The sequence below is a fragment of the Carassius carassius genome, chromosome 27 (assembly GCF_963082965.1).
Source record: "Carassius carassius chromosome 27, fCarCar2.1, whole genome shotgun sequence".
NCBI lineage: Eukaryota > Metazoa > Chordata > Actinopteri > Cypriniformes > Cyprinidae > Carassius > Carassius carassius.
In genome coordinates, this window is record NC_081781.1 from 1,749,132 (window position 1) to 1,776,975 (window position 27,844).

The 27,844-nt window shown below is 38.6% G+C and overlaps 1 protein-coding gene across 1 annotated transcript in view; it reads right to left on the reverse strand.

The window, feature by feature from the left end:
* LOC132107184 (alpha-(1,6)-fucosyltransferase-like) overlaps positions 1–25,710 on the reverse strand; it is a 106,436-nt gene extending 80,726 nt beyond the window's left edge. Inside the window, exon 1 of the mRNA XM_059513425.1 lies at positions 25,551–25,710. The gene's annotated coding sequence lies outside the window, so the exon portion shown is untranslated. The remainder of the gene's footprint in view (positions 1–25,550) is intronic.
* Positions 25,711–27,844: the final 2,134 nt, after the last annotated feature.

Consider the following 27,844-nt stretch of genomic DNA (forward strand, 5'->3'; position numbering starts at 1 on the left):
AGGAGGAGGTCAGCCGGGCTCAACCAGTGACCCCCCGACGGAGGTCGAGACTAGACCGCTGCTTTCGCTGTGGAGAAGCGGGGCACTTCGCCAGGGACTGCCCTGCCCCGAGTCCCCGGCCCCGGGCAACATCACCCCCGGGAAACGACCTTGGAGTGAGGCAGTGAGGGGACCCTCACCCCGTTCTTTGGCACCCCTCCACAATGACTGCCCTACTGTGGGGCGCTGTGGGCTTATCAGAGGATTGTACCTTGACTGTGTTATTGACGGACAGCCCTGCAGCGCCCTGGTGGATACGGGGTCCACCATTTGCTTGCTACGAAAAGGATTGTTGCCAGGGACGGCCGGTCCTCTTCCAGGGGACTGGACCCCCACCAATACCGAACTCCTCACCGTCACGGGTGAAAAGACAGTAATGCCTGGGAAGAAACTGTTGTCTGTGGCGGTGGGGATGAGCCAGACAAGCCATGAGTTCTGGCTCGCCGACATCAGAGATGAGTGCATTGTTGGTTTGGACTTGTTGGCCCACTGGGGAGCATGTGTCGACGTGCTGGGGTCCGCACTGTGCTTAGGTAATGAGAGCGTGCCGCTCCGGTCGGGTCGGAGTCATCATGGAGAGGCTGCCGCCCCGCAGCCACCGCTTAGACACCAGTGTTCACTGGCTCCGGCCCCCGGCCGCCATACAAGATCTGCAGAGACTCAAGGGGTGCTCCATGGGAGTATTGCAGCTCAGACTAGTGCATCCCAGTCATTAACACCGCACACTCCTTTCACCCATCCATCACCTGAGACTGTTGCTGCTGTTGAGGAGTTGGGGCGGCGAAGCAGTGAGCATCTGAGCGTGCTGCAGCAGGAGCAGCTGCAATGCCTATTGAAAGACTTTGTGGACATTTTTGCTGCTCGAGAGGAGGACTGTACTAGAACAGATTTGGTGCAGCATCACATTGACACTGGCCCCGCTGCTCCCATTCGCTTGCGGCCCCACAGACTGCCTCTCGCCAAGCACCAGGCTGCTGAAGAAATGATCCGAGATATGGCAGCTAACGGCACTATAGAGCCCTCAGACAGTCCCTGGGCTGCACCTATGGTCATGGTGCGGAAGAAAACGGGGGGGTGGCGCCCTTGCGTGGACTTTCGGCGGCTAAATTCGGTCACCCGCAAGGACTCATACCCACTTCCGCGCATTTATGACGCATTGGATTATGTTGCTGGATCTTGTTGGTTCAGCTCTTTGGACTTGCGCAGTGGGTATTGGCAAGTGGAGCTGGCGGCGGAGGCCCGGCCCAAAACTGCGTTTACCATAGGGCAAGGACTGTGGCAGTTTAAGGTGATGCCCTTTGGGCTGTGTAATGCCCCAGCAACCTTTGAGAGGCTGATGGAGCGGGTCCTTAAAGACATTCCTCGTACCCGCTGTGTGGTCTATTTGGATGATCTATTAGTCCATGCCAGAGACTTTGACCACGCTGTCCACAATTTAAGGGAGGTCCTGACAGCCATCTGTAATGCCGGGCTGCGGTTGAACCCGGCCAAGTGTAACCTGCTCACCCGCCAAACGCAGTTCCTGGGGCACGTTGTTAGTGAGAGCGGGGTGGCCACTGACCCAACAAAGGTGGCCACAGTGAAGGACTGGCCCCCACCAACCAACATCAATGAGTTGCGGAGCTTCTTAGGCCTGGCCTCCTATTATAGAAGGTATGTCAGAGACTTTGCTACCATCGCCAGCCCCTTACATCAGCTGACAAATAAGGGTCGGCGATTCGGGTGGTCCGAGGACTGTGCGGCAGCTTTCCACCAGCTAAAAGCCGCTCTTATAGATGCTCCTGTTCTGGCCTACCCTGACCCCAACCAACCTTTCCTGGTGGATACTGATGCCAGCAACGTGGGGGTTGGTGCCGTACTCTCCCAGAAGGGGGAGACTGGAGAGCGAGTGGTGGCTTATTATAGCTGCAGCCTTAGTCGTCCTGAAAGAAACTACTGTGTCACCCGGCGGGAGTTGTTAGCTGTGGTCTTGGCAGTCCGTCACTTCAGGCCCTACCTCCTGGGCACCAGGTTCACACTGAGGACCGACCACGCTAGCCTCACCTGGATGCTGAACTTCCGCCAACCAGAGGGTCAGGTGGCAAGGTGGCTGGAGATCCTCCAAGAGTACGACTTCGAGGTTCAACACCGACCAGGGCGGCAGCATGCCAACGCTGATGCCCTCTCCAGACGTCCATGCCTTGCTGATGAATGTCGGTATTGTGCTCGTCAGGAAGAACGAGATCTGGGCCCATCGTCTGCAGCCACAGAGCCGGGTGGCAGTGGTGGAGACGCAGGGCCATTCACCATCGAGCAGCTGAGACAACAGCAGGCGAATGACCGAGTTATGGTGAAGGTGAGGGGTTGGCTGGAGGCTCGAGCACGTCCAGACTGGCCAGCGGTGTCCTCACAGGGGCCTGAAATCAAGTCACTTCATTCTCAGTGGGGCAGCCTGGAGCTCCACGATGATGTGATCTACAGAAGGTGGCAGGCACCCAGGGGGGGAGTGGACCGTCTGCAACTCCTGGTTCCCCACGCTCTGCGGTCAGAAGTCCTCCATTGGGTTCATGGGGCAGCTGGAGCTGGCCATTTCGGGAACTCCAAAACAGTGCGGCGGCTGCGGCAGCGGTTCTACTGGCCGGGGTGTCGGCAGGATGCAGAGCTACATGTTCACTGCTGCGATGTCTGCACGGCACAGAAGGGACCCAGCCAACGCTCTCATGCACCGTTGCAGCAGTACCTAGTAGGGGCACCCATGGAGAGGATCGGAGTTGATATCTTGGGACCATTTCCCATCACAGAGGCCGGCAACCGCTTTGTCCTAGTAGCTATGGACTATTTCACGAAGTGGCCAGAAGCATATGCGGTGCCGGATCAGAGTGCTTCCACGTCGGCACAGCGACTAGCGGATGAGATGTTTGCCCGTTTCGGGGTGCCGGACGAACTTCACAGTGACCAGGGGCGGAACTTTGAAAGTCGGTTGTTCAGTGAGGTGTGCCAGCGGCTGGGGGTAAAGAAAACAAGAACCACTCCCCTCCACCCTCAAAGTGATGGACTGGTTGAGCGGTTCAACCGCACCCTGGCCACCCAACTTGCTATCTTGACTAGTCAGCACCAGAGAGACTGGGACCAGCATCTGCCCTGGTCCTTTGGGCATATAGGACAGCAGTGCAGCAGTCAAGTCAGTGCACAACGGCAGCGCTGATGTTTGGGAGGGAGCTCCGCACGCCGGTGGACTTGGTGTTCGGGTCGCCCCCCCGAGCCGGAGATTGCTGGTGGACCAGAACTGGACTACTTCCGGCGATTGAAGGAGCGTCTGGGCACTGTCCATCAACTGGCCAGGGAGGCTCTAGAGGACGCTGGAGCCCGCCAGAAGCGGGCGTACGATACCCGGGCCCACAGGCCTACCCTTAAGCCAGGGGACAGAGTGTGGGTGTTCTGCCCTCAGAGAAAGCGTGGGTTGTCACCCAAACTGACCCATCATTGGCAGGGACCCGGAGAGATACTAAATCAAATTTCGGAGGTGGTCTTCCGGGTCCGAATGCCTGGACGGGGTAGGCGGGTGGTGCTTCACAAGGATCGGTTGGCACCGTACCACCCACTGGCCCCAGAACAAGAGAATGGTGGAGGCCAGGGAGGCTCCCCACCATCCACTCCCAGCGCTGCAACGGACAGTAATGGACTCAGGGTTGAGCCTGGCGCTGGGGGTAAAACATCAGAGAGGCCGAAGCGTGTTCGAAGTTGGCCAGGACATTTGTTGGATTTTGTTGTGGGAGAATAGGGTTGTGGGGACACTAACCCTCTTGGGGGGGGGGGGGTTATGTAATGACCCGTAAGTCAGCACTGGCAGCCAGGTGCATCATGGGAATTTGTTTAACGTTCAATTATGAGTTATTTAAGCAAGATGTTTGAGTTCTTGTATTAGTAATGTTATACATGTTCATGTCTAAGTTAATTTGAGTTGATTCGGGTTCATTTACTGCCATGTTATAAAAAGGGGTGACTGTCACCGTCATGGAGAGAGATGTGTAGGGGAGTGACTTGTGATATGGCCTTGCCAGCGTAAGTTTGAATATTGAGTTCTGAAATTAAAGAGTAACAGACACTACTGCCTCCTGTTGGCTGGTTTGTTGATAACTCTTCACAAACAGAGACACTCATGGTCGTGCGGTGTATGGGACGCGAGTGCTCGCTCTCCCCGCTAGCAAAAGTAAGTCGCGCCGTATAGATGCTAGCACCCTGCTAGCCGTTAGGTTAAAATAAACAGTCTAGCTTAGCTCTAGTTAGCCCACGGTATTCGAACAACTGTACGTTGTTACAATATCATCAGGAGCCATGGGAATTAATATTGTGTTACCTACCTCATAGTGTTGTCAAAAGACCCGGTACTTCGGTACCAAGTCGGTACTAAAAAAATTTTAATGTGACGGTACCAGGTTTCTTTAAGTACCGGTAGTACCGAGGTCCCGTTCAAACCCGGTTCAGTGCTATGATTTCCGCGAAGCAGAAAACGAGGACGGAATCTCAAAATCCAGTCATGAAAATGAAACTTATATTTTAATATGGACAGTCATGGAATTTGTCAAAGTTAGCATAAATTAATCAAATCAAATCTCCATATGGACCAGTATCTGTAAATGTTAAGCCGCAAAAGTTGTTTGAAATATGAATCCGTGTTCTGCGCGTCTCTGTGTGAATTAATGAATGGCAGAGACGTGCTGGTTTGTTTACTACATAGACCAAAGCGCATGACGCTTGCATTAATTTCAGCATCTGAGCTTCAGAGTTCTCTCTCCATCAAGCGATCTGAACTTTTCAGTTCATCTCAATGGACGCACAGCGCACCTGTATTTGATGCTCTGTAAACTCTTTGTGAAGGCGCACGACTCACCGTCGCTTTACTGATAGCGCTGTTTCTCACACATGCAAAGAGAGAGAGAGCGAGAGTCTTACCATGCTGAATCGACACGCTATATGTAAACTATTCTTTGTTGTCTTCTCCTGTCAAAATAATGGAGTTCATTTAGAATTATTCATATTCATTTTCGAACAAGCAGAAGACATACCGGTTTCTCCGGTAGTGGGCGGAGCTAATGCGCAAATGGCAATTTCATTGGCTGGCGCTGATCTCTTACCGTCCCTGTTTTGATTTCAGCAAATCATTTTGACCGAACGCAGATAACGTGATTAATATTCATGAACCCAGCAGCTCATCGGTGCATTGTGTATACATTAGTATAATAGTAGAATTAGTAGTAGTATAATCTTTTAATATTATATCTATTACTATTTTTTTACAGAAACCCTCAATGACCAAAAATATCTTAAGCATCACCATCAGTCTTAAGTTCAGTTAAAATGACAAATATGCATTCATTAGGCCTAAAAGTTCATTTTTACATAAAGGCATGGTGCTAGAAATATTACTATTATTTAGTAAAATGTATGTGATACTGCTACTAATGTTGAAAAAAAATTCTAAAACTTTATTTTTTAAAGAAATAAATCACAATATTTCTTCCATGTTTTAAATTTAATAGCAAATCCCCTTTATTTACCAAAAGTAAAATGTGTTTAAATTAATAAATTAAAAGACAAATTAAATTTTGGGTGAAACTTGTTTACTGTTTAATACCGTAAACTGTTTTACTGTTGTCATAATTATATAACTTGTAGAAAAACTTTAAACACAATTGTAGATAAGTATAAAGAATTGGTTTTATTTTTAGTGATAAAAAGTTATTTTTTTTTAATTAGCATATTAAATATTTTATTAAATTAGCATATTAATATATAAAAGTTTTGCTTTGGTACCGAAATTGGTACCGAGAACCGTGGATTTTCACTGGTATCGGTACCGAATACTGAAATTTTGGTACCGTGACAACACTACTACCTCATATGATTTTTTGATACTCAACATGCTGGTTACCATGGACTTGCATGGTATGAATCGCCAAGGACCACGGTCTCAGCTAAAAAAATCTATTTTATTTTTCTACTGAAAAAAGTCACCTATATCTCAGATATCCCAAGGGTTAGAAAAAATACCACCAAATTTTCAATTTTGAGTGCACTATCCCTTTAAAGCAGAGTAAAAAAAGAGCTAAAAGATTAAAAAGCGAGTGGCCCTTCATTTGCTCTTTTCAACTGCAGATGAAAGAGGGATTCTGGGATAACTGCATTTACTTAAAACAGTGAAAAGGACTTTCAAACACGGCGCTTTGAAGAGAAGGGTGAATCAAGAAGATGAATCAGTAACCACCGCTGTGCAGCGATTTCCACTGTTTATTTAAACACATGTAAGAAGATGAGAGTCTTCTGGAAATGTCAAATTTATAGATCAAGACAATCTGCATAATTAGGCTCATGAGCACAGTGAGAGCTTAAAGACATTTCAACATTCTGCCTTATTCCAACTTAAAGCCTGCATTAGTTTGGCCTGTGGCTTAACAGTGTATTTAGTGCGGACATAAACGGAGTACATTTACTTGAGTACAGTACTTAAGTAAAATTTTGAGGGATCTGTACTTTACTCAAATATCATTTTTGGGGAGTACTCATGACTTTATTTAAGTACATTTGAGAGGCAAATATTGTACTCTTTACTCCGTAAGTACCTGTTACTTCTAAAAAAAAAAAAAGAAAAAAGAAAAAAAGGAACAAAGAAAATTCTCAGAAACCCTCAATTTGTTGTTTCCCTCTCAAACGTGATTGGATTGTGCAGGCGCCACTGATTGGGACAGCCTATCAGCAATCACCTTCAGCTTTCCGCCAAAGACTTCATGACATTTAATTGAATTGAAGTACAGTACACAAACACAGAGAGACTTGTCACACAGAGGGTCCTATTTTAACGATATAAACGCAAAGTGTAAAGTGCACTCAGGGCGTGTCCAAATCCACTTTTGCTATTTTAACGACGGAAAAACACTCCGTGCGCTGGGGCGGATTTTTGGAATGGGTTGTCCCTATTCTCTTAATAATTAATGGGCGTAACGTTCATCTCCCATTCCCTTTAAGAGCGAGATGTGGAAAAGCGGAAAAGCTGAACGCTTCTCAAGCGAAGAAACCAATCTGGTCGTGCACGAAGTTAAAGCGCGCAAGCAGATCACCTACGGGACAAGCAGGAATCCACCAAAGATTCCCGAGGTGAAGAAGGCGTGGTATGAAGTAGCAGTGCATGCTTACAAATAGCTCTGCGGGATGAGTCAGTTAATATATGTGTGTGTATTGGCACGATTGTTCAATTAATTAGCCAATTTCATTTATCATTATAAGTAGTAATTGGCTGAATTGCAAATAGGTAGCCTAATTATAATACACACAATGACTATCCATCATTACATTTTCATATTTATGTAGCCTACACAATAATATTCTTTTACACTGTAATCTTTTTGTTTTTAATATTCTGCATTTTTTGTGTGATGCCATCCCTGTGAGTAATAAGCATAGTCAATGCGCACTGTGGACCTGCCCAGAGGTGCATTTTCTACCAACGCACTCTTTAAATAACAAAAAAATATTGCGCCATTGGCTTTAGACTTCAGACCAGGTTTGAGTTGGTCTATGGTGCAGTCTATTTTCAGCTCCTTAAAATAACAATGCACCAGCAATGCACCTGAACACACCTCTTTTTTAGACCAGCACGCCCATGGGCGCACAAATGGGCACAAATGCATTTGCTAATTAAACGATGTGGCGCTGGACTGAAACTAGCAAACACACTTGCGCTGCGCCTTGCGTAGCATTGCGCCGTGTGCATTAAAGGGCCCATAGATTGTGTGTGTGTGAATGGTGTTATTCAGCTGAAAGTATTTTCTCCTGCCTTTGCCTGTATGTCAATGTGAGAGGAAGGGGGTTAATACTGTCACTCAAAAGAGCTGAATTTTATTTTTCCTTCTTTGCACGCTGACCTAAACACAGCTGATTAGCTGATTTTCTTTAATCATTATTATTTTCTCTTCTATGCTGCGTGCTCAGAGGTGTGTCAGAACATTGCTATATTGCCTTCTTTGCTTGTTTAAGTTTATTTATTTGATTGATGAAAAACAGAGAAACTCACATGTACACACAATTGTTAGCTGAATTTTCTTTTCTGATATTACACATTAATGTAAGCTGAGCATTTGCTTTGGTCTTGAGTATGCGGTGTGTTTAACACAGTCAGGTTTAAATGTGGGTGCAAAAAATCCATTAAAACTCTAACAGAGGTTTGTCAGAGCGTTGCTATTGCCTTGTGGGCAAGTGAGAAATGTTTAATAAAGCAACATGGTAAAAAGATGAAAATGATTTGATTTTTACTTTCAATTCCTTTTTCATTCTCTAAGGTATTAACATTAACACTCTTCATAACTCCATGTAGGACGTTTCTGTACATAATTGTAAGAACTGTGGCAGTAGTAATGCAATATTTAGAAAATGTACTCTTGATACTCAAGTACTTTTAAAAACAAGTACTTCAGTACTTTTACTTATGTAGACATCTGACTGTAGTACTTTTACTTGTACTTGAATAAAATTTAGCAAGGGGTATCTATACTTTTACTCAAGTAATGAAGCTGTGTACTCGGTCCGCCTCTGCTAGAAACACACTAACAACCAATAATAAAAACCCATATCATCATGCCGGAAAGTTTGGCAAAATCAAACACAATTTTTTGTTTTGTTTTGTTTTCACAGAGATCTTAACAGTGCATTCTAGAAATTATATAACCATGATGGAAACATAAAATTCTGTTTTAGATGGGCAAAAACAAGGCATATTATTAGGGATGCACCATTTAGGGTTATTATCGTTAAGTAAAACGAAAATTATTAAAAACATTGGTGATTATTTAAATAAAGATGAAATTAAATCTAAACATTAGATGAAAAACAAACTGTTTTCATAAAATATACAATAAAGTTATTTATATTATATGGAAATATAATTCTACACACACAAAGACTTAACACCAAAATTAAAATTCCATTAAATTTTATTTCATGTTACAAATAACTGATGAATGCCAATATATATAGTTTTTTCTGAATAGATAAAAATAAGATTATATACTTTCCGAATTTAGGCATCACAGCACTAAAAAAATAGATATTTGTGTGGATTCACTCAAAATTAGACCTGACAGTATTATGAAATTCTTAGTGTTTTTAAAGATTATTGTCATATACAGTGCACTTCATCACTTGAGCAGGAATCTACATTGTTCTCCCACACATTTCCAGTCACAACACCGACACTTAATATGCCGTATCTCTCCTCAGGCAGGCGGTCTCCCACTCGAAAGCCTGATGCGCTGACACAGCGGACGACTCCAGCCGCCCCGACGCTGTCAGGACGCCTGAATGAGCCTTATTAGGGGCTGTTAGTGCTGAATGTCATGTTTGTACAGCTCTTGTAAGAGAAAATGAGCTCCACTGAGAGAGAGAAAGAGAGAGAGTTGCTTTTATCATTGCTTCTCCACAAGCTTTAACAAGGAGTTTCCAAAAGTCAGCGGTCCGATCGGAGTAATAAGATCATCTCCAGCAGCCGCATGCCGCATCCACAAAGAATGAATGAACGCTGATGAAATTCTTCCGCTGTAATGGTAGATCGGTATTTCTTAAACGACACAGCAGTGGTTCATTTGAATTAGCTGTCCTGCATTAATTGTCCTTTGATTTCCAGGGAATGCATGAACTGATCAAATATTTAACATGTAAAACGCTTTGTATAAAATCATCTGCCATATGCATAACTGTAAAGCACCTATATTTGTTTCTCTGAGCTAACATCTGTACAATCGAAAATGTAATTATTTGACAGATTCTGCAACAAAATTAGTTACTGAAGTTAGTTACTGAAATTAAATGAAAAGCTACACAACTAGATCTAGATATATAGATATAGATAAGAAGAGTTATACCTTAATATAGATATAAACACATTCTTATCTAAACTGTTGCATTCTACAACATAAAAAAGTGGTGTCAAAATGAAGACAACGGATTTCTGTGAATCAAATCATTCTTACAAGAAAACGAGTGAATGGATGGACAGACAGATAGATGAATGATAGACAGACAGATAGATGGACGGATGGAGGGACGTTGGATGGATGGATGGACAGATAGATGGACGGATGGATGGAGGGACAATGGATGAATGGATGGACAGACAGATAGATGGACGGATGGAGGGACGTTGGATGTATGGATGGATGGATGAACAGATAGATGGATGGATGGAGGGACAATGGATGAATGGATGGACAGACAGATAGATGGACGGATGGAGGGACGTTGGATGTATGGATGGATGGATGGAGGGACAATGGATGGACAGACAGATAGATGGACGGATGGAGGGACGTTGGATGTATGGATGGATGGATGTATGGACAGATGGATGGATGGATGGATGGATGGAGGGACAATGGATGGACAGATAGATAGATGGATGGATGGAGGGATGTTGGATGTATGGATGGACAGATAGATGGATGGAGGGACAATGGATGAATGGATGGACAGACAGATAGATGGACGGATGGAGGGACGTTGGATGTATGGATGGATGGATGGACAGATAGATGGATGGATGGATGGAGGGGCAATGGATGAATGGATGGACAGACAGATAGATGGACGGATGGAGGGACGTTGGATGTATGGATGGAAGGATGGACAGATAGATGGATGGATGGATGGAGGGACAATGGATGAATGGATGGACAAATGGGTGGAAGATGAACAGGCGGATGGAGGGACGTTGGATGTATGGATGGATGGATGGACAGATAGATAGATGATGGATGGATTGACAATGGATGTACGGACAGATGGACAGATGTGTTGATGGGTGGATGGATGGATGGACAAATAGATGGATAGACAGATAGATGGATGGATGGAAAAACAATAGATAGATAGACGGATGGACAGAGAGGATTCTATCCTCACTCTTTACTGAATTTCAGACTGAGGGCTATTGAATAATTCCTGATAGACCAATGGAGGGCCAGTATAATATGATAATACGTGAGAGATCAGGCCGCTGTGATCCAATCACTTCTGATAGAGTGCAGTGTTTGATATTGTCTTATAACACAAGATAAGTGAACTTCACCTTTACTGCTTCTATTCTGTTCTAGTGCAGAGTTTGAACCGATATATGTGAGCCGAACTGATGAATTAAGACAGTGGAGGTCATTAGCACAGAATATTACTGAGACTAAAGACCGTATTAATCATTGTGTCCATTACTTTAGAGTGACAGAGTGTGTACTTGTGTGTGGAGTTCTTATGTGTCTGAATGAAAAGGATTGTGTATAGGAAATTAATATTTTGTCATCATTTACTCAATTTAATGTCATCCTGGAAAAAGTTCTTCACAACAGGAACACAAAGGAGTTTTAGATGCTCCTTTTTCATTTAATGAAAGTGACCTGTGGATACCGAACTACCAAATCCAGAAAAAACCATAAAGATACAGTTACAAATATCCTTTTGTGCTGTAGCAAAGAGAAAGTCTTACAGCTTTGAAACTAAACGTGGAAGAGTAAATGATGACAGAAGTCTCTTCATTTCAACTTTTAGATTTTTGATTCAGTTCAACTTTTAAGTTGCTAAATTTGGGACCAGTAAGATTTTTTTTTAATCACTGAGAGAAACTTTTATTCAGCAAAGATACATTAGAGTAATCAGAAGTGACAGTAAAGACATTTATAATGTTACCAAAGATTTCTATTTCAAATAAATGCTGTTCTTTTTTAACTTTATATTTATGAAAGAATCCTGAAAAATACTTAGAATCATGTATAGTCAGAAATGTTTCTTGAGCAGCAAATCGTAATATCAGAATGATTTCTGAAGATCATGTGACACTGAAGACTGGAGGAATGATGCTGAAAATACAGCTGTGCATCACAGAAATAAATTACAATTTAGAATATATTCAAATAGAAAGTAGTTATTTTAAATAGTGATGATATGATAATATGATAATATTGCACTCACAAGAGTCTTCTTTCAAAAACATCTTGCCAACCCCAAACTTTTAAATGACTGTGCAATGCTAATGCAATTCTGCATATTGTTTGCCATCTCAGATGAAATTCAAGAATTAGATTGTAATTTAAAAGGCAACCTTAGATCAGTTTTGAACGGTGCACAGTCCTGAAGTTGTGCTGATTTTTGGGGGTTGTTAAATAGATCTTCTTCCTTTTCTGCTGGGAGGAGAGATGAGCAAACACTGTGCTCAGTAACAGGTGTCAGCACTCGACAGTAATTACATCAGCAATCACGCACACACCCAACGCAGTCTCATCCAAATGTCACTCATGTGTGATGATGATAAAACAACAAACGCCGGCGTGGACCTGAGACTCAACCGTCAAATCATGCAGAGAATCAATAACATGGAGCTCCACATGTTCGTGTGTTTTCAGAGGACCTGATCTGAGCACGATCCTCATGAAGATGCATGAATCTCCATATTGCTCACCTATTTGACTATTCAATTATAATGTTTATATATTTGCTCTGAATTGGTTTGAAGACTGATTCTCCTTATTTAGAGGAACAATCACTTCAGCCAAACTGCAACTTTAGCAAAGCAGATTCAGTTAGATTTTGCAATAATGCATAGATAATGTATAATACTTGTAAGTTAAATAAATCTTAAATTAAGATTAATATTACATGAGCAAACATAAGTTAACAATGAGCAACTGGATATTTAGAACCTAAAATTAAACTAAATGACAATTACTAAACTCAATTACATTAAATACTGTTACTCAATTTAACCTTGCATCTAAATTAGAAGCGTTTTTTTGTTATATTTTGGGATCTTTATGCTTTGGATTATTGGTCGTTTTCTTTGATTCTGCACTTTTTAAATTGTATAAATTAGGATTTCTGAAATACGAACAAACATAAATTAACAATGAACAACTGAATATTTCTAACTTAATTAGATTAATGAATTCTATAAAAAAATTGTGTTGTTTACTCATAAAAGCAAAAGCATTAATTTAACCTTTTTATAAAAAGATTCAAATCATTTAAATTCAAAAACTAAAATACAGCAAAACGTATGCACAATTATGACTGTATAGAATAATAAAAACTAACTCACATACATATATTTCCACTAAAAACAAACTTCATTACCCTGAAAAATGTTGAAACAATTTTCATGCAGAAATTGGCAGTAAATCTCACAAATAAAAAAATTATCTGTAATTAATACACTGAGTTAAACATTTTGACATAAATAGACTTAAATAGTATTTTCTTGTAATATGTACTGTACTCCAATAATCTTATTTACAACTAAATTATAATTCAAATGAATCACTGAATCAGTTTTGAATCAATACATCTATTAACAAAAATATTACAATATTACAATTTAATATTAAATAAATATTAAATTACAATTTAACAATTTCTGCTACTAAAGTTAAATCAAAGATGTTATTAAAGCATCGCTTAATGCTCTTATAAATCACTGAGAATAAAGGCATGTAAGAGCGTGTAATTCGCCGTCCTTTTATTTCAGTGCAAACCTCGGAGTTTATAAAAAGAGGTCAAGTGACATTTCTCTGCCAGTGAAAGAGAGAAGAGTGACTATAAATGGATCGTGTAACATCTGACTGCATCGCATTCATTAAACTAACATAATTACGAGGGCGACTGTTAATCTGCTGCTCGTGACATGAGATTCCAGACCATCTACAGGCCAGACCAACACTAGCCTCCAAAAACAACTGCTCTCGGAAAATGTAACGTTTGTCGGGTCATGGAATGTTGGGACATTCCGTTTTGATGTAACAGCAAACCATCTGGACTTGATCAAAAGGTTAGGTTAACTTTATTCATCTCCCGTGGGAGAAATTTTGACTTTTAGAATTAAAAGACATATTAACATATATACAAAATACTCGAAGTGCCTTACAATTTAACCTGGTGAACTTATGCAGATAACACTCCCAAGAAGAAAGCATCTGTTGTAATTCCATAGAAACAGATCTGTGCGGGGGAGCGACAGGAGAAACACTGCCTAATGTTACCTACACCAGCTTCAAATACTGTGCTTTGTGGGGAAGTCAGAAGCAAGAGGGAAGACAAATTTTACTATCGGTATGATGCTCACAAAACTACATTTTAACTTGGTCACTAGAAATGAAAGAAAACATTTTATTGTGATTAATACTGGTATCATACCGTATCAATCATTATTATAAATTATGATTATTATAACAAATTATTATAACAAAGAATATAAATACACTATATATATATATATATATATATATATATATATATATATTATTTCGTATTTTAAAAAAATATAAACATTGCAACAAACAAACTTAATATTCAAGTTAATGTTAATTTTATTTGTAGTTACAATTAGCTTAATCAATAACCATTATTAAAATAAAGAATATGAAGACTAAGTTTATTAGTTTGTAATATATGATATATAAGTATTAACAATTAACAAACAAACCTAATGTTCCATATGGAAAAGTTATGTAATGTTTATTTTATTGTGATAAGCTGTAATTTAATGAACACAGTATATTATTTAATATAAGCAATAAATAAATAAATAAATGTGCAGAATTATAATAATGCAACAAGTAAAATCCAACATGAAAGCATGAAGATCACAATCAGAGCTTTTACATCTAAATTATGATCGTCTGAGAATGTTAATCATGTTAATCGTAGTGTACAGTATATTCAGAGGCTTCATAATTGTTATTAATGATCATGTCTTTCATAGTTCAAGCATGACACCGTGTGCAATGCATCTTCATATGGCTTCATGACAGATATTCTACAATGTGGATCTTTGAATACTTTGTGTAAATAGGATTCAGTTCCCAAATGATTGCCTGCAGCTTTCATTTTGTGTAAAGGAAACACTGTTGTATTTTGGCTGGCATATGCAATTAACAAAAGTTTAAAGATATGAGGAGTGTTGTTTTTTCCAGCTATACGCCTCTATGCTAGTAAGTTAATAAGGATTTGCAACATCATTTCTGGTTTAAATCGAAACCAGACACAGACCTAATATATGGAAACAGATGAGCAGCTGATTTCTAGCAGGTCTGCTTTATTCAGGAGACTGCTTTAAAGTTCAGGTCTGTCTGACAACACCACAGAGACTCGGTATGATCACCAGACAGACAGATGGGAGCTTCTCGTCCCCACTAGATAAAATCAGCGTGATCCTGGAACAGTGAGTGAACTTTAAACAAAGCCCTGGATTTTAGAGAGCAGAATCAGCAGGTTTCAGATGAAGAGCATTTGCTGTCACATGATGATATTAATAATATATGTAAAATTACAGCCTCTAATAAACACCTTCAGAATTCCTCTGTAAACATCAAAAGATCAAACAGGTAATCTATAATCACCTGCGTCCACAACAAGGGATGCAAGATCTATCACAAGACGTCAGTGAATCAAAAATGCCAGGCAAATGTCAGCAGAGCTCACATAAGTCTGTTCCTGACCTTCCCTCTGCGCTAATATGTGCACAACGCTTTAACATCACATGAACTTGCATGACATGAATGCTCGCACAGAGAAATGTCACTCCAGTGATGTTCCTCGTGTGCCATCAAATCTCTCAGATCCTGTTTAAAGCTTTTTTTTGTAGGATAGTGTAAAATGGTCTTCAGATGTCTTTGACTGCCGTGGCTTTCTGCATTAGGGCTTGAATTTTCAAAGGAATAGTTCAGTCGGAAATAAAAGTTCTGTCAGCATGCGGCTCCAGAGTCGTGCGATTTTCTTTCTTCTGTTGAACACAAAAGAGGACGTTTTCGAGCACTGTCCTGGTCGCTGTTTCCGTGCAATTACAAAGAATAGAGAACAGGCTTTCAAGCTTTATGTCAAAAATGGCATAAAAGCAGGATAAAACTAAAATAATCATTAAAGTGGTACATTTTGGCTTTTGCGCCATATTCTGAAGCCATATGGGAGCTTTGTGAGGAACAGACTGAAATGTTACTCACTATACAAACTAAAAACTAAAACTATAGAAATACTTTATTAAAACATTCTCTTAATTAAAAAAAAAAACTTTAGCTGATATTAAATAAAATATAAAAAGGTTTTATATGCATTTGTTTTTCATAAAAAAAAAAAAAAAAACTATTTCAGTTAGTTGCCAAAGCAACAATTTATTCTTTTTAAAACTCAGGTCGAATTAAACACAAGAACTTCATAAAACGTTAAAATAGTTTTGTTATTTTTATTTATCATTAAATATTTTTTTTCATCTCAGTTGCATCTATTCTCATGGTGAGAACAAAGTAAACAATATGTGCAGTTATATTCAATTAACTAACTAAATCACTCAATTTATTTTGTTTATAAATAATACCAATCACAAATGTAAAAAATATATTCATGGTGAGAACAAAGTAGATAATATTATAAATACAATAAGACATTATGACGATTTTAAAATATCTATCTGTCTATATCTATATATATCTATATATCTATATCTATATATATCTATATCTAAATATATATATATATATCTATATATCTATATCTATATATATCTATATCTATATATATATATCTATATATCTATATATATATATATATTTATATCTATATATATCTATATCTATATCTATCTATCTATATATATATATATATATATATATATATAATTTGAACATCTCAGAGAGATATGCTTTTTAATTACAAGTTTAATCTGATTCCTTGAAAAGATTCAATTTCAAACAATGCTCCTTTAACAAAATGTATACAGTTGCTATTTCTCATGGCTTTTCTTAGCTTTTATGACTTTGTTTGACTTCAGAAGACTTTAAACACAGTGCACAAGTTGTATGGACTGAAAGTTTAATGAGGCACTTTTAAGTTTGAAAGCCTCAGTCCCCATTTATTGCAACTGCATGGAAAAAGACTAAGAACTAAACTAAGAACGAAATTCTTCAACATATCTTTTATGTTCCACAAAAGAAAGCCAAACGATGACAGTATTCTCATTTCTTTAATTTAACTCAACCACAGCAAGTATTTGATGTTTCTGCTCAAACTCTTAAGACTCAGACGCTCTAACAGCAGCAGAAAGCACAGCCAGCTCAGCCTGTCCTCTATCGTTTGACCTGGAGGGGTTTTCCAGCACAAGCGCTGGATGTTTATATTCTTAATTGAATTTTCCCAAGGCCTGCTCCAAACAAAATCATTACAGACAAACATCTCTGGAGACAAATATCCACACCTGAGCCAACGCCACCACAACATGCATATGTGAACATCTGTAATATAGAAGCCAGAACTGACAGCAAATAAAACAAAAAACAGAGTGAAGGCACTCAATAAATAAAGACATTCAATCTGTGACTGCAACCTAGAGAACAAAGCAGCACACATCTAGAGCTCCATCCAGAACGTTCCATTACAGTTAACCATTGCCACTGCTGTTTAATGGAGTCATTACGCTCAAATGATGACAGACAGGTGTGTTCGACTGGCCGAGGGCAAAACAGACACACACACACAAACACACACAGAATATTAATGCAGTTAAGAGAAATGTAAATGCATTACATTAAATGTAAATGTGGCTCTGCACAAACAACATCTGTGGAAATGACTGTATTACTGAATATCAATAAACAAATGTCTGTAAATACTCATTTATGTGTTTAAAAATGACATGCTGACTTATTTGAAGTGGAATATGTGAAGCATGCAATGATTATATAGATTATGAATAGTAGTGATGCACCAAAATGAATTTTTAGTGAGTTGCCAAGTTTTCTAAAACATGAAAATTCCTAAACTAAAAAATAAATAAAATAAAACACAATAAGAAACACTAAATAGAAATGCATAAAATGCATAAAGTTTAAATGCATAAAACCAACAAAAACTAAAATGATGAATATACAGTAGATACACCAAAAAACATTTTTAGTTACTTACCGAGACAACAATAACCTACTATTTTTTTTCTAAAACCAAAAATAACTAAACTTAAAAAAAAAAAATATATAGAATCTAAACTAAAATAATAATAATAATAATAAACATGAAATAATTGTAATGCATAAAACTGAAGCAAAATTACTAAACATTTAACTAAAATTAAAATGAAAACAGAAGAATTCCAAATAGAAGTGACACACCAAATTTCATTTTCAGTTAGTTGACCAAGGGTATTTTTTTTTCTCTACAGAAACTGAAAAAAGTGTTTAAAAATCAATGAATTTCTCAAATTTGTTTTTCATAATCAACACTTAAATAAAAACAGTTGCACATAGATATTTAAATTGCAAATAAGTTACATTTTTATCAACTTTTTAAGTTATGTAATTATGTTTCTATTTGTCATTTAATTACAAACATTAAAATAGTTGCTGTAAAAAAAGACAGATTTATTTAAACATATGACGCAACCACAGCAACAGGTTAAGTAAAAATAGAATAAATATGTAATATAGTGCATATATTTAGCAAATACTTTAAATTTCAATGTATTTTCAGATGCAGATAGCATCTCTGAATTCAAATTAAACAGTGCAAAAATATCATAAGATATATAATAATATAATACATATATAACTCTAAAGCTGTGCTGCTCCAAACACTCACATCTTGCTGCAAATTATTTTAAAAGTCTGTACGTATTTACTGAACCTATGGGAGACATTAGGAAACACAATGAAGACTTTTATGATCCCAAACAAGATTACTGAGAGTAAACAGCCCACATTCTGCAGCAAACTACATCGACACACAGATTCAGATGCATTAGAGACTCATTTATTAAGCGCTCGAGAAATTTTTAACTCCCAGATAAACCGTATGCGTTCAGTATTCAGTGTGTCTCCTCTGGAAAACATATTTAGGTTGCATCCTGAATACACTTTTGTGGGGTTCATTTCATAAGAGATCATCAATTTATTCATTAGTTGTCTGAACGCTGAGAGTTTACCATGCTCTATTCAATTCTCAGACAGACTTGCATTAAACGAAACAACTCATTAGCAATACACATGCTAAAATCAATTCAAACTACCATCCTGAGACAGATACTGTATATTCGCTCTGGTCTCATAATGCAGACAAGCTAGTCAAAAGAAAATCAGTACAGACAACAATGGCTGATCTCACAGGTGTATCCAGCAGGTGTTAGTGAGTCATAAAGGTTTTAGCTAAACTAGTACACAGCTCCTTAACTTTACTTTATAAAACTTAACAACTGTTTTACTTTTATACAATAGATTTCATTGGTTCTTAGAAGAACAAAACATACTCCATTTTACAGTTCTGTGAAAACTACCCTATTTATTCTCTTTACAAATGTTCTTGTTTTTAATCATTACTATTTGTCAGTTTGAAAGCTAGTGCCTTTTCTCATAGTTGTGAGATATTACATTTACATTTATTCATTTAGCAGACGCTTTTATCCAAAGCGACTTAAAGATGAAGACAGTGGAAGCAATCAAAAACAACAAAAAGAGCAATGATATATAAGTGCTTTAACAAGACTCAGTTAGGTTAACACAGTACACGTAGCATGGGATTTTAAATAATATAATAAATAAAAAGAAAACCAATAGAATAAAAAATAAAAAAGAATAGAGCAAGCTAGTTAGAGGTCTTTGCACATACACACACACATACATATACAATTGCATAATGAATTAAAAGAAAATAGAATATAAAAAGATTAGAAAGGTAGCTAGATTTTTTTAAAGAATAAAATTAGAATAGTGAGTGTTAAAGTTAGAGGGTCAAATAAAGATGGAAGAGATGTGTTTTAAGCCGATTCTTGAAGATGACTAAGGACTCAGCTGCTTGGATTGAGTTGAGGAGGTCATTCCACCAGGAGGGAACATTTAACTTAAAAGTCCGTAAAAGTGACTTTGTGCTTCTTTGGGATGGCACAATCAAGCGACGTTCACTTGCAGAACGCAAGCTTCTAGAGGCACATAAGTCTGAAGTAACAAATTTAGGTAAATGGGTGCAGAGCCAGTGGTAGTTTTGTAGGCAAACATCAATGCCTTGAATTTTATGCGAGCAGCTATTGGAAGCCAGTGCAAATTGATAAACAGAGGTGTGACGTGTATTCTTTTTGGCTCATTGAAAATTAATCTTGCTGCCGCGTTCTGAATTAATTGTAAAGGTTTGATAGAATTGGCTGGAAGACCTGCCAAGAGGGCATTGCAATAGTCCAGCCTGGACAGAACAAGAGCTTGAACAAGGAGTTGTGCAGCATGATCCAAAAGAAAGGGCTTGATCTTCTTGATGTTGAATAAAGCAAATCTGCAGGATCGGACAGTTTTAGCAATGTGGTCTGAGAAAGTCAGCTGATCATCAATCATAATGGGTTTTGGGAATCACAAGGAGTTCTGTCTTGGCAAGGTTGAGTTGAAGGCGATGGTCCATCATCCAGGAAGAAATATTAGCAGAATTACATTAGTCAGAATTAGGGCTGGGACAACGCGTCGAGGTCATCGATGACGTTGACGCAAAAAATACGTAGACGCAAAATATGCGCATCGATTCATCGACCTGTTTTTATTTCTCTAAAAAACGTTTGCAAAACGTTAACCTCATGTGCACTGAATATACGCGATGGCCAGATCAACATTCTGTCCAACGTTATATAACCAATCCAGGGGTTTTTCTGCATTGGTCTTTTTTTTGGCGGCTGTCAAAGCCTTATTTGATCGGTGAGTGATGTAGAATAGAATGACTGTGCTGCGCCTGACAGGGCGCGTACGAGAAAGAGCCCCGGCTGTGCGCGCGCACTGACAGTCTTCAAGCAACACGAGCGCTTCTTGCTCTCTCTCTCCCACGTGCATATTAATCAAAATCATTAAACACGATAGAAAAAGGGCGGAACGCCAAAGTTTCACGTGGAGCATTCGGATATTTTTTTTTCTACATGACAGGCTGCTGGCTCCCACTGTTAATTATTATTTTATTTTTTTTTGGGAAAAGCACTCTCTGTATTAGCTTAAAGCCCTAAAGTTTACATTGGTTACTGTATTCTTTCAATTGCTCTAAACAAGTATTTTGGGTGAACTTTTTTATTGAATGCTAGACATCAAGTTGTTGTTATTTTCATCTGAAAGAAGAACTTTTTTTCAGTAAGCTAGGGCCTATGTGTTCAGTAAGCTTGTTTCAGTAAGCTATGTGTTTTCAAGGCTTCAAGGTTTTATTGAATGCTATCTCTATACAAGTGCAAAGTAATGCATTCTTAGTCAGTCTTTTATTTTGTAATTTTAAGAGCAATAAACATATATTGCAATGTTAAGGAATTCATGTTTTTTTTCATTCAGATATGTAAATCAACATGTATAAATTGTTAGTAGTCAATTAATGGGGAGATAATCGAAATCGAATCGGTCTGGAAAAATTAATCGTTAGATTAATCGATGCACCGAAAAAATAATCGCTAGATTAATCGTTTAAAAAATAATCGTTTATCCCAGCCCTAGTCAGAATTAAAAGATATAAATTACTTGTTTTGTGAGATATATACTCAGAATCGTAAGATGTAAACATGGAATCGTGAGATGTTTACTCGGAATCGCGAGATGTAAACAGAATTGCGAGATGCAAACTCAGAATCGCGAGATGCAAACTCAGAATCGCGAGATGCAAACTCAGAATCGCGATGTAAACATGGAACCGTGAGATGTAAACTCGGAAACCGTGAGGTGTAAACATGGAATCATGAGCTGTAAACATGGAATTATGAGCTGTAAACACGGAATCGTGAGCTGTAAACTCGGAATCGTGAGATGTTAACTCGGAATCGTGAGATGTAAACTCGGAACGGTGTGATGTAAACTCGGAACGGTGTGATGTAAACTCAGTATCGTGAGATGTAAACTCAGAATCGTGAAATGTTAACTCAGAATCGTGAGATCTAAACTCAGAATCGTGAGATCTAAACTCAGAATTGTGAGATATTTTTAATACGGAACTGTGAGATATAAAATTCAGAATTGAAAAATATGAACTCGGAATCGTAAGATGTAAACTCAGGATTTTGAGATATGAATTTGGAATTGTGAGATATAAATTCGAAACTGTGAGATATAAATTGAAAATTGTGAAATATAAACTTGGAACTATGAGATATAAACTCAGAATTGTGAAATATAAATTTGGAATTGTGGTATGTAAACTTGGAATTGTGGTATGTAAACTTGGAATCGTGAGATGTAAACTTGGAATCATGTAAACATGGAATTGTGAGATGTAAACATGGAATTCACCTATCAGTAAGCCCCTCCCTTCGAATGCAGATGAGCCAATGGCAGTCGAGTATCAGTTGCATGGTGAGTGGAACGATGTTCCTATGGTACTTATCCTGAGAGGATAGACCAGGGACCAGCAACCTTTTCGGCATGACGTGCCATTTTTTATTTTTATGGTTAACCACTGTGCCAAGTGTGCACAGCCCCCCCCCCCACACCCCGATATAATTCTGTATTTAAACGGTACATACACAATTTTTTATTATACGATAAAAAAAAGTTTTTTTTAACGTTTAATCAACGTTAATGCACTGCTTTAATTGATGAATGTGCACACACAGACACACACACACACACAACACACACCACTCGCACACAGAGATCTGAGATCGTGCTGTGCAAAAAGTAGCATTCAGAAGCTCATAAACCTATGAGTGTTGTCACGCTACTTTTATTAATCGATACTGAATCGCTACATTATATTTCTCAACAACAAAGGGGCAAAATCGCTTCATTGTCTGCAGAGAGAGACAATTTACCACCCCCCCCCCCCCCACTTTCTTTCTCTCAAAATGGCCATATTTCAGAAAATTTTTCATCACTGGATATAGCTTTAGGTCATTTAACATTTCTATGGTAAAACGTATTATTAAAAGTTGACTAATGTTAATTGATTTGCAGCTTCATCTTACCTCACTCTCTTTAACGTTAAACTGACGCTTCGCGCTCTGCTTCTGTGAAAGGTAAACCCCGCCTACTTTGATCTGATTGGCCATCTCAGTGATTTTGACATTGACGAGTGCTGTTAGACCGAGGCTTTGATCTGAAGCACCTAGTATGTGCAGTGTTTGCACGTGCATCCATGCAAGTTAATTCTCACACTTTAATAGTATTTGTAGCTCCTAACAGGCTGTGTGACTATGAGAAGTTATTACATCAAACTGTACGTCATTATACAGTTTTCCTTATTGCTTGTTGGCCACTGTTGGCACGCGTGCCGTAGGTTGCCAACCCCTGGGATAGACAATGTAATTTATTTTATTCCATTTCCAAATCCAACCAAAACAGAGCAAAATGTCCCTAAGCATTCAACTCCAATCACAATAAAGACAAAAACGTTAATTTTCTGGTTGTCATAATCTCATTAAGTTACACATCTACTCAAGCAGAACGTTAATGTCATCTTCTGCTTTAGCAAAGTATCTCTAGATAAAACTAGCTAACATTAGCGTTAAAGTTACCGATACGTCAGTTGTGAGAAACAACTTTGAAATTCTGAGACAGGTGTAACCAGCAGGCGTTAGTGAGTCATAAAGGTTTTAGCTAAACTAGTACACAGCTCCTTTACTTCACTTTATAAAACTTAACAACTGTTTTATACAATAGATTTCATTGGTTCTTAGAAGAACAAAACATACTCCATTTAACAGTTCTGTGAAAACTAAAACTACTTTTTAATCATTACTATTTGTCAGTTTGAAAGCTAGTGCCTTTTCTCATAGTTGTGAGATATTAGCAGAATTACATTAGTCAGAATTAAAAGATATAAATTACTTGTTTTGTGAGATATAAACATCAGAATCATGAGATGTAAACTCGGAATCGTGAGGTGTTAACTCGGAATCGTTAGGTGTTAACTCGGAATCGTGAGGTGTTAACTCGGAATCGTGAGGTGTTAACTCGGAACCGTGAGGTGTTAACTCGGAATCGTGAGGTGTTAACTCGGAATCGTGAGGTGTTAACTCGGAATCGTGAGGTGCTAACTCGGAATCGTGAGGTGCTAACTCGGAATCGTGAGGTGCTAACTCGGAACCGTGAGGTGCTAACTCGGAACCGTGAGGTGCTAACTCGGAACCGTGAGGTGCTAACTCGGAACCGTGAGGTGCTAACTCGGAACCGTGAGGTGCTAACTCGGAACCGTGAGGTGCTAACTCGGAATCGTGAGGTGCTAACTCGGAATCGTGAGGTGTTCATTTGGAACCGTGAGGTGTTAACTCGGAATCGTGAGGTGTTAACTCAGAATCGTGAGGTGTTCATTTGGAACCGTGAGGTGCTAACTCGGAATTGTGAGGTGCTAACTCGGAATCGTGAGGTGTTAACTCGGAATCGTGAGGTGTTAACTCGGAATCGTGAGGTGTTAACTCGGAATCGTGAGGTGTTCATTTGGAATCGTGAGGTGCTAACTCGGAATCGTGAGGTGCTAACTCGGAATCGTGAGGTGTTAACTCGGAATCGTGAGGTGTTCATTTGGAATCGTGAGGTGTTAACTCGGAATCGTGAGACACAAAGTCAGAATTGTGGTGAAAACAGGCTTTCATATGTCAGTGCACATTCTGAAGGAAAAAAGTTTCACTTTATAATTATTCATCAAATTGTAAGAACTTGCTCTGCCTCTAAACTGACTTTCCTTTTCATCTGACATCATAAATATAACCTTTCCACCTTCTCCCTCCAAACCACGACTTTCATTCTGCTATAAATACCCCTTTTCATGATCCAATAAATTCCTAATGAATAAAATAGAGTCCCACCCTGTGGGTTTTCCTAAATAGGTCACATTATGGAAGTACACATACATAGTGAACGCAAAATAAAATACAGTAAACAATTACTGCACGACAGCACATCCATCAGTTGAATTTAACTAAAGAATTAACAAAAGCTTGTGACAGATAGATATATAGACAGACAGACAGATAGACAGATAGACAGATAGATAGATAGACAGATAGATAGATAGATTTTCTGCAATTTACTAAAACAAACAGCTTCTCCGGACGTCAACATGTTTTATCCTTGAGATTCACTGCAACAGGCCGTCTGATTCATTCACATGCTGCGTCTCCTATAAGCTATAAGCTGTATCATAGACGCAGAGTCATAAAATTTTGCTGACTTGGAAGTGTCTATTATGATGCCCAAAAATGCTACACGCACACATATGATGCCCAAAACTGCTGTTGACTTGGAATACGTCTATAATCATGTTCAAAATTGCTTCACACACAGTTCTGATGTCCGAAACAGCACTGACTTGGAACACGACTGTGTTTATGTCCAAAATTGCTGTTGGTTTGGAACGTGTCCGTATGAAGCCCAAACACGTTGCTGGCTCTGAAGTGCATGAACAAAAAGCGGCATGCATCTCAACGCCGCTTGTGTTTATCACCACACATGCTGCACGCGCGTCTTGCTTTGAGACGCGTCTAGCGCGCGCTGCTGCAAAAGCATTTATTTACATATACAAACAGACTCACGTACCGTAAAACCCCGCCGCCGCTCCGGAGGAAGATCCTGAAGGATGGAGGAGAGGAGCGCGTGTGTGAGATGAAATCAGCGAACGGACACACACATCCACCGAACAGCATCCGCGCACTGCGCATGTCACAGCGCCGCACCGACCATCATCATTCACGGGACCCGCTCACTGACACTGGGGTCTGTCTCTGGAGAATATGAAACACAAACACGGAACGGATTCATCACGTCTCATATATTAACCAGCTAACCTTGATCTGCGAAGTAGTAAATGGTTAATGCAACTCAAATGCTCTTTATCAAAGTTAACAATGTGTTGCTGAGTAAATCAAGAGTTTTATATTGAGTGTCCTACGTTTAAACTCGTTACATAGGCCTAGTGTTACATATTACTTTTATTTTATTTTACCGTAATAAAATAATTGTTGAAGCAAAACATTCTTATTTACAGCAATGCAATATATTCTCTTTCCCTTTAAGTGGAATAAATAAATAAGAACAACATTTTTATGCATATTTTTATTTATGCAAAAATAAAAATGACATACAGTACATGCATGCATGCATGCATATTTTTTTCATTTATTTAAACAGGTGTAACATTTGTATTATTAACCATGGCACTGCAATATCTTATTTTCCTCTTTAAGAGGAGCAAATATATTACATATGCAAATACATAAATACATACATACATATTTAACTACGCAATTATTTAAGAGCAACATTTTTTCTTCTTTTTGTCTTTAGAATGAAAAGGAGAACAATGAGAAATAATAATAAAAAACACTTTAAATACAACAACAATATATGCAGTATATGCATATAATGAAAGACTTGCTGCCAAAAAATATTATATCAATATCATTTACAATAGTTTTAAACAAACAAACAGGTGGAAATCACTGTATTTTCAAAATTTACAGAAAATGTAAGAACAGAGGGATACATCTAGATGTTGAAGTTCACCTTTACAATCACATCTTTACAAAATCTCCATAAATAAATATCTGTATATTTCCATAAATAAATATGGGAGGATGCTTGTTCAGACCAGGTGTGTTTTGGAGGACAAAGTAAAAGCGGGTCAGATAAGGTACAAAAATCTAAAAAAATACATAAAAAAGATAATAAGACTCGATTTCATGTTCACCTGCAAATGTGCTAGATTTACAAAAATAAAGAAAGAAAGAAAAAATCATCAAGATAAATACCAGGTCTGTAGAATAAGTCTGTATTCCTTCTAGAAAACAGGTTTTTGGAATAAGGCTGGGTGTTTCTGGTCCAAAGTGGTCTACCATCTCTAAAGCAGCTTGGTCAATAATCTCAAGCCTCAGTGGAGAGAAGTGTACATCATCTGAAGAGAAAAGCACAAACAGGACAAGTAGTGCCATGTACAGAGCATGTAAATACACCACAACACATAGAGTGATGCTGGAAATGTAAAGATGCCACCTGCCTTCTGATCCCTGGGCATGAGATGGTTTAGTTTAGTTAGTTTGAACAGAAACGGCGATGAAAAACATCACAAACATGTTCAGCTTCAGTTTGAGTGGGAGTCAAATGGACCTGTGGCCTAACCGCAGATCAGACCTTTAACAAGGCAAATGTGTTTATATTTCATGAGAATGTGCTGATTGTTTGAAACTGAAAACCTGCCAGAAGCAGCAAACAGCACAAAGGATGGCAGCTCGCAGATCATCATTCATTAAAGAGCACAACACCAGCACTCAATGCAAAACACATTATTCATCAGGATGGGTTTGTAGCACACAGGGGACGCTTTCCTCCGAGCTCACATACACTATTCCAGAGAAAAAACGCCTGAAATCACGCTTTTCCTTATTTACTGTAGCCTAAGAACCAGGTAGAAAGAAGAAATTTATTTTATTTTATTTTCTCTTATTTTAAAAGCCATTTAAGATCAACTTTCACTTAAGTCATAGAACCATTTACATTACTGAAAAATAAACAAGTACAAATCAGAAAAATAATCAAAATGAAATATCATGCCACTATTTAATTTGATCAAATAATCAGTGCATCCATTTATCATATTGTTTTATTTTTATTCTTTACTTCCTTTTATTATTTTATTTCACCAGTTTTTTTTTTTATTTAAAAACAAGATTCTTAAAAACATTTCTTTATTATTATTTACTCAAGTGTTATACTTTTATATTTTATATAAAAAAAATATTTAATATTTTATTTGATCAGCCTTTTATTTAAGAGTATTCTTTATTGCACTTTCCCTTATTTCCTGAAGTCTAAGAACTATCAGCGCATCTTTTTTG